Consider the following 12,387-nt stretch of genomic DNA (forward strand, 5'->3'; position numbering starts at 1 on the left):
CCTCTTGTTCTTTCACACAAATGTAAAAAAGTTGGCACATGCAAACTTTAATTCACTAGTGGTAAGCTAAGGGGATATAGAGCCATTTTAACTTACAGAGGTACTTGCATAAGCAGTTACAAAATCACTACAGTGTTGCTGTAATATAGGAGAAAAGGTTTAAACTTTGCAGTGGGGTGGCTCTTAACTGACTGGTAGATCACAGGTCTTGTGTACAAAGGCCTGAACCCCATCATTTCATGAGGAGAATTTTGTACTGAGGATTTCTGTGCTGCACCCAGGAGCTGACAGATGCTTGGTGGGGTTTTACTGGATCAACTTTACATCAGTTCAGAAAAAAATAAGTGAAAGAACATGGTCCAAATCCTTTTTGTTTTTTGCATCAGCTCAGCTCTTTTAATAGTTAACACTTGTACACTCTGGAATTGTGCCATGTGTCTTAACTCTTCTCTGCCCATTTTATGAGCCCTGCGTGTTCCACTTCCATGCCAAAGCTCTGAAGTTGGCGTCTGGTGTGTTCCAAACACGTCTTCCAGATATTCACTTCTGAGTGCCATGAGCTTTCTGCTCCTGTAGCTGTCCCATTCTGCTTCTTCAGCAGATCTCTAAGACTTCAGGAAATAAAGCATGCCTCCCCTCATATCTGTCTATGCAGGATGGCCTTAAGTCAGTTTTTCAATGAATTATGTGGGCTCTTGATGAGCTTCTTACCACGGCAGGTTTTTTCTGCAAAGCTGCCTGGTCATACCCTGTACATCTTTCAAAGGACAGTTTGAATTAAGCCAGGACTATCTGCAGTCCTGGCCTCATTCCTTGCTCTAACATACTTCAGTTCTGAGGACCTGGTTATTCTGGTCATACATTCACCCATGGTCTAGTCACCTCTAGTCCATTATGTTACCTGTGAACATTGAAAAAAAAAAAATTAATTGCATTGTCACACATTTATGAGGTGGTTTTTTTCTTCCAAAATGTAATTGGGTCTAAACTGATGTGCATACATTGGGTTATTGACACCTACAATTATTACTAATATAGCAGAGCAAATCATGATTCTATTTAGTTCAATAATTTCAATAAAAATATAGAAAAAAATCTCCTACATTGAAACAGAAATGGACTTATTCTGTGTATTTTTCATTGAAATGCTGCTTTTTGTTCTCAGATTATGTACCTCTAATTATTTTGTCTTTAAAAAATATAGACCACTTGCCAATAAAAAAATGTTGTTTGAAAGAAGAAACCCAAAATGATTCATTAAAATATGTCAAAATAAGCAGTTGGTGATTTTAAAATGAAACATTTCAGATCTTTTTACACTGCTTCCATATTTTTCAGCTGTAATTATTTGCCAAATTACATTCATTGGTGTGAACAATTTCGGTCACTTTAAAACTGTACTTTCAGTGACTTTCACAGTAATTGAAAAAAAAATTACCTCTCCCTGCTGTTATAACAATAAAGGATGTAAAAATATTCTCTGCAAAATGGAGCAGGAACAATAGACATAGTCATAACAGCTGAATAAGAAACAATATTTCTGTTTCATGAAAGTAATCCAGTAGGCATTTTCCAACCTGTCTGCATTTAACAGTTGTGAGTGGTCTATAGCTATATCTAAAAGCTTTCTAGCACCTCATGTAAAACAATTTTTCATCTCCCAGGCTAAGGTTCCTCTCTTCCCTAAGTTACAGTCTGCATTTGAGTCTCAAATACATATCCCTGCATCAGTACTTTAGTGACTTCTTTCTTTATCAGGGCCCACGCTGTCTTCTCTGTCTACTGAAGACGTTTAACGTAGTAAGTATGATTTGGTAAATAGGGGTTTACATGTTTCAGATAACTTTTAGTCCTGGAGCTTCTGACGGTCACCAGAAATTCCAGCCTTTTTGGAAATAGTATATACTCCCTTGTGAAAAAATCTGATTTCAATTCACCTACATTTTCTGATTATAAAAAGTGATTTTGGTGTAATTTCCCAACTCACTGTAATCAAGTCAGATCAGCGCTTCTGTACTTGTTAAGGTTAACACACACACTGAATTCTACATGTGCCAGAGATGTTGTCTTGGTCATATCAGGCATAAAAAATAAAGCACATGCATAAGTCTTTGCAGGATCAGGTTACTCATAAGACAAGTTGCATCTAACACACCTATTTAGATAAATATATTTATACACAGGTAGAAAGATGCAACATATGAGAATGATGACTGGATTGCAACTATAATTCTATTTTGCTTAGAACACAAGAAATGTTCCTCTGGTAACATATAACTAGAAAACCATAAATTACTGTCTGTCTTCTACCTCTGTGACCTTAACTTCTAAAAGACATACTTATGTATTACTGGTCAGAGACATATAAATATTTAATGGCATAGAGCTCTGCTCATAATACACCAAAATTAAGAACTCCAGCATTTTTTTCTCCTGGAAAGGAGTTGCACAGTACATAATTTATCCTATTTTCCACACATACAGGGGAGGGCACAATGTCTTCTCTTTATTGACTGAGCAGTGCACCAAAATCACCTTTTTGGCCAGAGTTCTAACACCCCAGTTCTCATGTAGGGTTCACATCCTTACAAGTGAAGTTATTGATTAGTGCCTCACTTGTTTTCTCTCCTCATGGGCTCCTTATGGGTACAAGTTACTCCTGATTAGACACAGAGGAAAATTTTTCACAAAGAGAATAATCAGCCACTGCGATCCCGCCAGGGAATCCCCAACACTGGAAACTTTTAAGATTCAGCTGGGCCATCTTTTCCACACCATGCTTTTCCCAGAAAAGATTGGACCGTATGATCCTTGATGTCCTTTCCAAGCTGGAATTCTATGATTCTAAGAATCTCATTTCTAAGATTATTAATAAGAATATTATCAATCATAATACAAATCAGTCTGACTTTGGAGAAACTTTTTTATTCATTTGCCTTTCTGAGAACTTACGACCTTGATGGAGGTGCCTCACGGGAAATTAAAGTGATACAACCAACAAACAATGCAGCTAAAGATGGCTGTCAGGTCTTAGACTGAGTATTTTAGATCAGAGTCAGCCAGGAATGCTTGGAAATTTGATGACAATTGTCTATACATTTTGTGCTATCAAAATATGAAACTCTTCTGTCCTGGTGAAAATGTGCTTGGTTTCTCATTGAATATCTACATGGTTTTGGGGGCTGTTGGCATTTATGCTTGAACACCTCCTCTCCCCAACAAGATCTGTTAGAATCATTCTGTTACTGATATAACCACAACTATTTATGTAGTTTATTTAAACCCCATGCTAATAAAAGCATTGCACCATTATACAGCTCATGACAAACCATCCATTTCTGGTACGTTCAAAAGAGTCAGACTTGGGGTGTCAGGGGTTCAGGATGACCAGGACTGTCTGTTACTTCTCTGTACTTCCCATTTTATTTACTGTGAGTTTCACTCAATTGATTGCCAGCAGAGGAAGATCATAACTGATTAAAAAAAAAAGAATTGCTAGAAGTAACATAAAATAATAATTGCAATTTGAAATGAGTAAGTTAAATATCCAGCCCACTCAAGCCTAGTGGCAGTAGTCTATAGTGGAACATGCAATCTTCCCTGAAAATGCAGTTCATGAACCGGATGCTGCCCTTCCTGAACCACATGAAATCATTTACACAACAGAACTGTAGATATTAACAAGTTTTTGTGATCATATAATCATAAGCAGGTAAAAAATAAACTATCAGAAAAAAATCCACGAAGTCCCATGCCCTGCAAAGCCATGAGGTAATGGCTTTTCTCAGATTTGTCATTCTAGATGTCTCTGCCCATGGCAGGGGGATTGGAACTAGATGATCTGTAAGATTTTTTACAACTAAACCTTTCTGTGATTCTATGATCGATGATAGCAGGGCTGACAGCTCTCATTGCCCCAAAAGTGAATACAGCCACCATCGTGGTGTTTCACAATCAAGTAACTTCAGGAGAAAAATCTGAAAAACAGGATTTGTCAGGTTGGCATCATTTTTCATGCTCATCAAACTGTTTAGAGAGCTTAGCTGAAGTAAAAAGTGAAACAGCATAGCAGCTGGTGCAAAAAAGATTCTTAAACATTTGATAGACGACATACGTGAGAGAAAGCATTGCTCTGGCTGGGAGAGGGAGAATTGCAACAAAGACCCCAATTTATTTTTGCCATTCTGCCCATTATACCTAGGATTACAGCAGAAAACAAAGAAATAATGGCGTTATTCCTTTCAAGTGCAAAGCGTGACTGACTGCATTTCATTCTGCTCCATCCCTTCCGCAGATTAAAACCCAAGAGTGACGACTATGTTTTCACATCAAAATGTAGATACATAAATAAATCACTAAATAAAACTGATCATCTGATGCAGGACAGATGTTAACAAAACACTTGTGGTGTAGAAGTGAAATTGATGTTAAAAACATTTGCAAATAACTCTGTGACTGGAAAACATCGAAAACCAAGAGATTCATATTAAATGTTGGTACTTTTCTCTAATTCAGATGTATGAAAAAAAGAGACACCATATGCTCAGGGGTGGGAACAGGGTGGATATACCAAAGTGACATTATATAGAAACTATAATAAAATCACTGTTGAAGAATTGATCCCATATGACATGCTGTTGAATGTGCTTGGATGTAAAGGAACTGAGAAAACATAGATAATTAAATATATAATTAGGCCTTAAAACTTGCTGCTGAAGGTTAGTATTGAGGATGCAACTAATTTTATGAGGCATTAGCAGGTGTGAGTTTGTGGGCAGGAGAAATATGTTTTACAGCCTGTGTTTCTCAAGGTATTTACATCTACATGTCACTTAGAGAGAGTTCTCTTTTAACAGGGTTCTTCTCTTTCCTAAAGTCACATATGACTGTATTTTACCAGACAAGCCTCTATTCCTTCTTGATCATGTCTGATAAAGGATGACATTTGAAGAATGTCAGGTGTTTCAGTTACTATACACCTCATATAGAATATTCCTTTAAACTGATATATTTCATGTAAGTGGAAAAGAGGCCTTTTGTATTTCTGTTACAGGATGGGCTGATTTGGATGATTTAATCCTTTCTGAGTGGATTGCTATAAATTAAGGGAAAAAAAGCTCAGGCCTTGTGAGCACTTAAATAAGGTGTAGGTGTACCCTTACTCCACCCTCCACCCCCACCAGCTAAAATATTACAAATCCAAACCTCATTTTTGCAGAATCTGAAAACATTTGTGAATTTGGGACAGCTTCCAGAAACTTGCAGAATGTCTCATTCTGGAGGACTGCAACAAGGAAACAGTAAATATTTCTGAAATGAAACACTGATACTTCACATCTAAATTATGCTTTTGTTTAAAAACTGATCTAATTTGAAGGGGTCAGAAATGTGTATAAAAGCCAAAAAATTGAGCAATTTTTTTTTTTTGGCACAACTGAAATTACACTTTTCCCTGGATGACAGAAGAAAAAATCCACTATTATGTGTTCTTAACCTACACAGATTTTGTCCTTGTTACATAACAATTTTGATCAGGAGGTGATTTCTAGGTAAAACAGTTAGATAATTGAAATTCAGGTGCAGTTATTATCAAAAAAGGCACTTTTTTTTCCCTACAGGTATAAGGCTTTTTGCTTCTTCATAAATGCAGCTTTCTCTTGTATATGGGAATAATTGAAAAGGAGCAAGATATTTAAGTAGATGAAGACTTCAGCCTCAGTGATACCTTCATGTGCACCAGTGTTGCTTCTCTTGGTGGAAAGACACACCTTGGGATGGATCTCAGGTTAAAGCAGAGCTTTTGAGGCTTTCAGTGTTCTTCTAACAGTGTCTATTAAAAAGATGTGTAGAAATTAAGAACTCGTGCACAGAGAATTGCTTTTAAAGTTTTATAAGGTTCCTTCAGTTTTTTTTTTTCTCAAAGGATCAAAAAGTGTGTAGGTGCATTCTGGGCTACCTTTTTCAGGCTGAAAGTAGAAGGGGGAATTCAGAATTCAATTACATATGTAAAAGTGTAAAAGTAAAGTCTAAAAGCTGTCTAAAATTAATATGCACTCCTCTTTGCCACTCAAAGTTTTAAAATATTTGATCTGTGAGATAAAATGTGCTCAAAAATCATTCAGAGACTGAAACCTTCATTTAGTTTCAGGGCAAGACCAATTTTTAGCGATACTCAAAAAAGGCAGAATAGAAAATGCAAGGTACACAGGCTTCACACAGAAGAAACATACAGGAAAACAATGTGAGCTTTTATGACTGAACCATGCTATGTTTCAATCTTATGCTGGTTTTTGAATTCACAGAAGTTAAGATGGTTTCAAGTATCAAACATGGATGTAAGCAGCAGGAATACAGTGTGTTACTGCAGTTACCTTGTGACTTTACCTTGATGCATCTTTCAACACCACATCTCCAAGCTGTATCCATAAGGCACAGGCAGGCATAACCTTTGGGTTCATGCACTCCACTCATCACACTGTGGAAAACCTGCTGCATTTAGCTATCAACCCACAGAGGAAAAGATGAGGGAAAAAGAAAAACAAAGTTTACACCATTTTTAGTAGTTAACTTCTTGCCAAGATGTGCTCATTTCTAAGGATAAGAATAAGCACTCTCAAGGAAAATGAAAAGACTAAGGGAGGAGCAGTTGAGAAGATGAAGAGAGTAAGTCTAAGAAGAAAAAAGAGCAAGCTCCTCCAGGGAATTCTAAACCTGCTTCTACTCCCATAATTAAGTGAAGCTAGTGTAACAGCACAGATACTAAAAATGAATAAATGTTCGCATTAAAATGAATGTTAAAACTGCCTTTTCCTTTTCCTTGAATCAGGAACTAACCTCCTGCTGGGGCTGAGATCATGTCAGTGAATTGGCATAATGAAAATATCATTGCAAAATGTAGGTATGCACTATAAAATTGTGAGCTCATTGAGAGATATATTTCTTTTTTTGGAAGTCATATTTCTCCTTTTTGACACTGTAGAAAAGAAGACTGATTTTGGTTATCTTTAGTTGTGAGAGAAACCTCTGTGAAGACAGCAATAATCCTTTTACAGAGCTGGACCAGGACCATCTTGGAGAATCATCCCTCCTCCACAGTATACCACGCAGGGGCTGGATGAAGCGGCAGGCCAGTGTCTCTCCCTGCTGCAGGGAAGTCAGCCAGACTGTGGAGGTGTGCCTGGAGGCGTGTTTGGCCACTGGAAAGACCAGTGCCAAGGGCAGAGAACTGCAGTATAGGGATGTCCAACTGGCACCAAGCAGACTGGCAACACCCTCAGCTTCTGGCTAATAGCTTTGGCCGGGGAGCAGCCCCAGGGTGAGTGACACCACTTAGTGCTGCACCAGCTACTCCCCAGCTACAGACCAGGGTATGGTCCTTTGGGTTTCTTCCCCTCTTTCTAACTTCTAACCACACTCCTGCTTTTAAAATGTCATAGTACCATAACAAGCCCTCACTCGCTCATTCTCTCTTTTTCCTCTCTTCTCCACCCATTCCCTTCACTTTTCTCTTTCTTGCCTTCCTGTGCTCTTTCTGGTCATCTTAGGTACCTAATGCTTGTGCCTAGAAAGGCTGTAGTTTTAGAAAAAGGTATGCAAATTGTGCATCTGTCCAAACAGACATGTATGAATCAAGGATGCTTTGTATTTATTAGTATAAAATATCACACTTCAATAAAATTATAAATAAATAGTTAAAGAGGAAGAAAGAAAGGCAAGAAAGCAAGCATACAGAAGGAGAGCAAGAGACTACAGTAAAGGGAAGCAGAGCAGAAAGAAAACAGGGAAGCATAGTCTTGCAAATATGAGTCTGAGAGGAATCCTGAAGTTTTCTGTTCTCTTTGTCAATGAGGTAAGTGGAGAGAGATCTAATTGGAAAGTCTACCATTTCCTCACCTATTATTTTCTGTCTGCCAGAAATGCACGAGGAATTTACTTAGTTGGCTGTGAGTTTTAAATCTCTTGGCTGAGAAAACAGGAATCACAGTTGCACTGCAGACTGGATGATATGTACTCCTGATCATGGGTATAAAACACAGTGCTGGAGAGTGATTATTGTCAGTAACTGCATTACTCTTTTGTGACAAAAAGCCTGAAGTCTGGAACTTTTCTGAGACACATCGAGAGCTTGACCACGCTGTGAGCAAGAGAACCAATTTTCTAGTTGTACTTTGCAATGCAGAAGGAGTCAGACACTCCTATTTCTCCTTAAAGGGATAGTCTTTGATTGAAACAAGATTTAAGTATGTCATCTTTAATAGGATTGGCAAATAGATTTTAAAAATAGCATATACCATGCAACTGTATGTATGTTATTCTTGGCTAAGCTTGTTTACAATTGGAATCAAAATATTATGATAGATATTTTATGAGATGACAACGCAGATTGTTTTTCATTATACCGTATGCAAGAGTGGGAAACATGAGAATAATCCAGTCTTACAATATATTCCTAATTTTAATCATTTCTTGATAATAGTCATGGTTATAAAGCATCCTTCCTCCAAAAATTCCTAAGAGTATCCAACAGTATTAAAAACATACTCTACCAGTGGTAAGCCAAACTGTGTGTTGTGGGGTGTTGCCTGAGCCCTTCCCAAACACATCCATGGATGATCAGAGCAAGGAGTCCACCACTGGGTCAGGAAATGCATGCATATAAATATGCAGACCATGTCCTTTAGTCTTGCTGGCACCATTGTCAGTCATGCCTGCTGCACAGCCTTCAGAGATGCTTTTCCATTGTTTTCTAGACAAGGAATTGGACAGGCACCTTTCTCTTCACAGCACAGAAAATAGTCCCTCAGGCAGCAGTTTTGCTGAGGCACACCCAGAGACACAATTACTCTGACTTCAGCTGGAGGGACGATGCAGAAGCACAACCACCTGTTAGCAAATTGCAGAAACTCCGTGCAATAACAGGCTAAACATCTCGCCCAGCTGGAAGCACACGAAAAAGAGGCGGGTTTTGTTTGGGGTTGGGTTGGTGTGGTTTTATTTGAAAGGGTCATAATGGGTGGTGGTGTGCAAGGATCGCCAGGGAGGCCCTGTCCCATCCATTGGAATGGAGGCGAGAGTGTTGAGAAAAGCACATTGTTCTGCCACAAATCTATTTGCCCATTCCCACTGAAGTGAATAGCCCTTCATTCCAGCGGGAATTTGTGCCGTCACTTCAAATGTTATGCACATAAGTTAATTTCACACTGCTTCAGGACTTTGTTTTCAAACTACCAAAAGGGTTAAGGACTAAGAAGGAAATGCTTGCCAAACTCCCCCGTCTAAACCAAGGGTGAGAGATTTTTTTTTTTGCATGGGGGAAGGGCAGGTGGATGGACAATGGCCAGAAAGTGAGGGGAAATAGGGACTGGAAATAAAGTACAGTCTTTTGTATTTCTACAGCTCAAAGATGCTTTTGAAGAGGACTGCTGCCAACCATGGAAAACCATCTTTTTATGGAAAAAATATGCCAGTAACAATGGATTTACAAGAACTGAGCCAGTGTGTCCTATATGCATTTATTCCATATTATGCAAGATTAATTGTTTGGAGCATCATGCCTTCAGGAGTGTTCTAAGACTCAGGGAGCCAAATTTAGACTTGATATCATGAAGTCAAATTTCCTTTTGTACCACAAAGTCCCCAGGATGCCTGATTACAACAGTGCTGAATCTGGCACTGGAAGATGTTACCTACAGACTGGGCACAGTTCTGCTTAAATATGACAAATTGCATTTGCTTCCTTAGCCTGCATGAATCGATGTACATAATTTGGTGCTAGACCTTCAAAACATTTTATTTTAAACAGACTTAATGCTTTTTGTTGTTTTGAAATGAGGAGGAATAAAAATATTATAGCAGATGGCAATTTGAATATAGTTGTCACAAATAGGATTTTAAGGTTGCACTCTCAATTACACTATGGCCCCATTATACTTCCTACCCATCCTAAGAATGTCTTAAACTTGGTGTAAATGTAATTATGAAATGTAATTTGTTTCGACTGTTAACTATAAAATGGGATTTATCTATATAGGACTCGTCTATACAGGGAAATGGAATAATTACACCCAATTAATACATCTACCTGGGATGTTACATCAGCAAAGCCATAGCAGTATAAATTATTCTGCTACAATTATGCTCATTAGTTTTCCTGTGTAAAAAGGCTCTTATCATAAATAAAAATGGGTCTCTAATGATTAATTCAGTATTATATTTATCCAGGTTTATTGGCATGGAGGAATATATTGGTTACCATGGAATCAAAAGGCAGAGTCTAACAGCAGAGTAAAGGACCAGGCATCAAAAGTATCAGCAGAGTGAGAAAACCTCTTTTAAACAAAGAGGTTTGCCATATGAACCTATCTATGAACCTTTGGACAGCATCCTGTGTATCACCTGAGCGACCCCACAGCTCTACTGCAAATTGGAATGAGAACAGTTTTGCACTAGCTGAAAATTAGACTGGCAAAATTACATTGATTTCATAAAACTTTAGGCCCTTTCAGTTGTGTTGGTTTTCAGAGCAGAATGTTGAGGAATGTCCAACATCCGTCATAGCCAGCAATTTGCTTATAGTAACTCTTTGCCTGAATTCTGTTTTGTTTCAGTTACAAATTAATGAGGCCAGTTAATTGGCAAACAGTGTGGCTGAAGACAGAATGAACATACTATTGTAAGCATCTGATAAACTTAGCCATGTGTATCCTTGAGAGAAACTGCTCTTCATGTCCACTGTTGAAAGAAATCATCAAATATTACACTGTTTTGGGGAATATGTGGTGCTTATGTGGAACCCATTCGCCATGGACGTTTCAGCAGCAAGTATTTATAGCTATTCAGTATTTTCCTTGAGGTTTTGCAGGATAGTGCATCCAAAATGAAAAAACCACACCTAGATTGTAAAGCGGCAAGACTCTCAAACCAATTCTTTTAAGGTTCTGTATTTTGCTGTTGAAAATCTCATTTGGGGATACATCCATTGACGTACCCACCAAACTGACGATCAGCGCAGAGATGCAGCAAAGGAACTGCATTTCTTACAAAAGTCACCTTTAGTTTTGTGACCTTGTTACAGATTGCTCTAATTCTCAAACGCCCTTAGCTGGACTCCTGGGACCTTGGGCAAAGGCACGAATTCCCTCTTCACCTCGAGTGGCCACTTTGCTCTGACAATACTCGGAACATTGGTCTCCGCCCGCGGCTGGGGCACCATCGCTCCCTGCGGAGCAGCTCTGCCCTCGTCGGTGACAGCCTTTCCCAGAGCAAAGTTATGAGCTGTGCCACAGCCAAGAATCCCTGCAGGCATTAGCGTTACAGAAACGCTGCCTGCTGCCCCCGGACCCCTGCAGGCCCCTCTGCGCGGGCTGCACACGGCCGTATTTGGTATTCCTCAGTGAGCGCTGCACAGGGCTCGCTCTGCTCCCAGATGGTTTCAGACCTTCGGATCCTGCCACCTCTCGCGGGCTCGGGATGGAGTCCGCACCGCCTCGTAGCCATGCGCTCCACGCTGCCCGTGTGCCGCCCCGCTGCCCGCACAAGCCCCGTTGGGAGGTGCTGCGGGAACGGGGCCCCTGCCCGGCCCCTCGCTGCCCGGCTCACACTGCGCGCCCCGCACGGGGCTTCGCCAAGGGCAGCGTAAGCGACGCGAGGACAACGCCGGGAAAGTTTACTGTCGGCAAAACCACGGGGCACGGGCTGCGCGCCCGCGGCCAGCGGCACCAGCGCGGGGATCCAGCCCAGCGGGCAGCCGCCCCCGCCGAGGAGGAACCGGCCCGGCCCCCCCCGCGGAGGTCCGGGAGCGGCCTCGGCCGGATCTCCCGGCTCCCGGGAATGCCCGCACCCAGCGCCCGGCAGAAACGGCTGCGGTCGGTCCCCCGCCGCTCCCCGGGGCTCCCCGCCCGGGACGAGCGCTGCTGGCCGGTCCCCAGCCCACGGGACAGTGGCTTCCCAGGCCACCCCGGCCCGGCGGCGGCAGGGAGCGGGGGCGGCAGGAGCCGGAGGGGCGGCGGCCGGAGTGCGGCGCGAATGCCGAGTCCGGCCGAGTGCCCCCGACCGCGCTCGGGGCGGCGGCGAGAGGGACGGGGCGGGGCGGGACGTACCAACAGCCCCCCGGGGGAGGACACCGTGGCGCCCCCTCCCACCAGCCTCCCACGGCGCTGATGCCAACGGGAACCCCCCGATGCGCGGGGCGCGTCTGCGAGTCCCACAGAGCGGGCTGGGAAAGGCGGGGGCGAGGCGACTCGCCACGGGGCGGGGGGGGAGGCGGTGGGGGTCGCGGTGGAGGCGCACGGCACACCGTCCCTCCTTCCCCCGTATCCCCCTCCCTGCGGCGGGTGGTGCGGCCCGCTCTGAGAGGGCGGGAGCGGCGCGCCCCGCCCCGTTCAGTGA

General features: G+C 41.9%; 1 long non-coding RNA gene across 4 annotated transcripts; it reads right to left on the bottom strand.

Moving 5' to 3' along the window:
- Positions 1 to 305: 305 nt before the first annotated feature.
- On the bottom strand, positions 306 to 8,965 carry LOC138113878 (uncharacterized). Of its 4 annotated transcripts, XR_011152372.1 has the most exons (5): positions 8,547 to 8,965; positions 7,894 to 8,013; positions 6,372 to 6,499; positions 5,206 to 5,284; positions 306 to 901 (listed from the first exon to the last, which is right to left on the bottom strand). It is a non-coding gene; the product is annotated as an uncharacterized lncRNA (long non-coding RNA). The 4 variants fall into 4 exon arrangements; XR_011152375.1 differs by lacking the exon at positions 7,894 to 8,013; XR_011152374.1 differs by lacking the exon at positions 8,547 to 8,965 and having other exon boundaries at positions 6,385 to 6,499; positions 7,894 to 8,131.
- Positions 8,966 to 12,387: the final 3,422 nt, after the last annotated feature.

This window comes from Aphelocoma coerulescens, chromosome 1, assembly GCF_041296385.1.
Source record: "Aphelocoma coerulescens isolate FSJ_1873_10779 chromosome 1, UR_Acoe_1.0, whole genome shotgun sequence".
In the NCBI taxonomy this organism is placed as follows: Eukaryota; Metazoa; Chordata; class Aves; order Passeriformes; family Corvidae; genus Aphelocoma; species Aphelocoma coerulescens.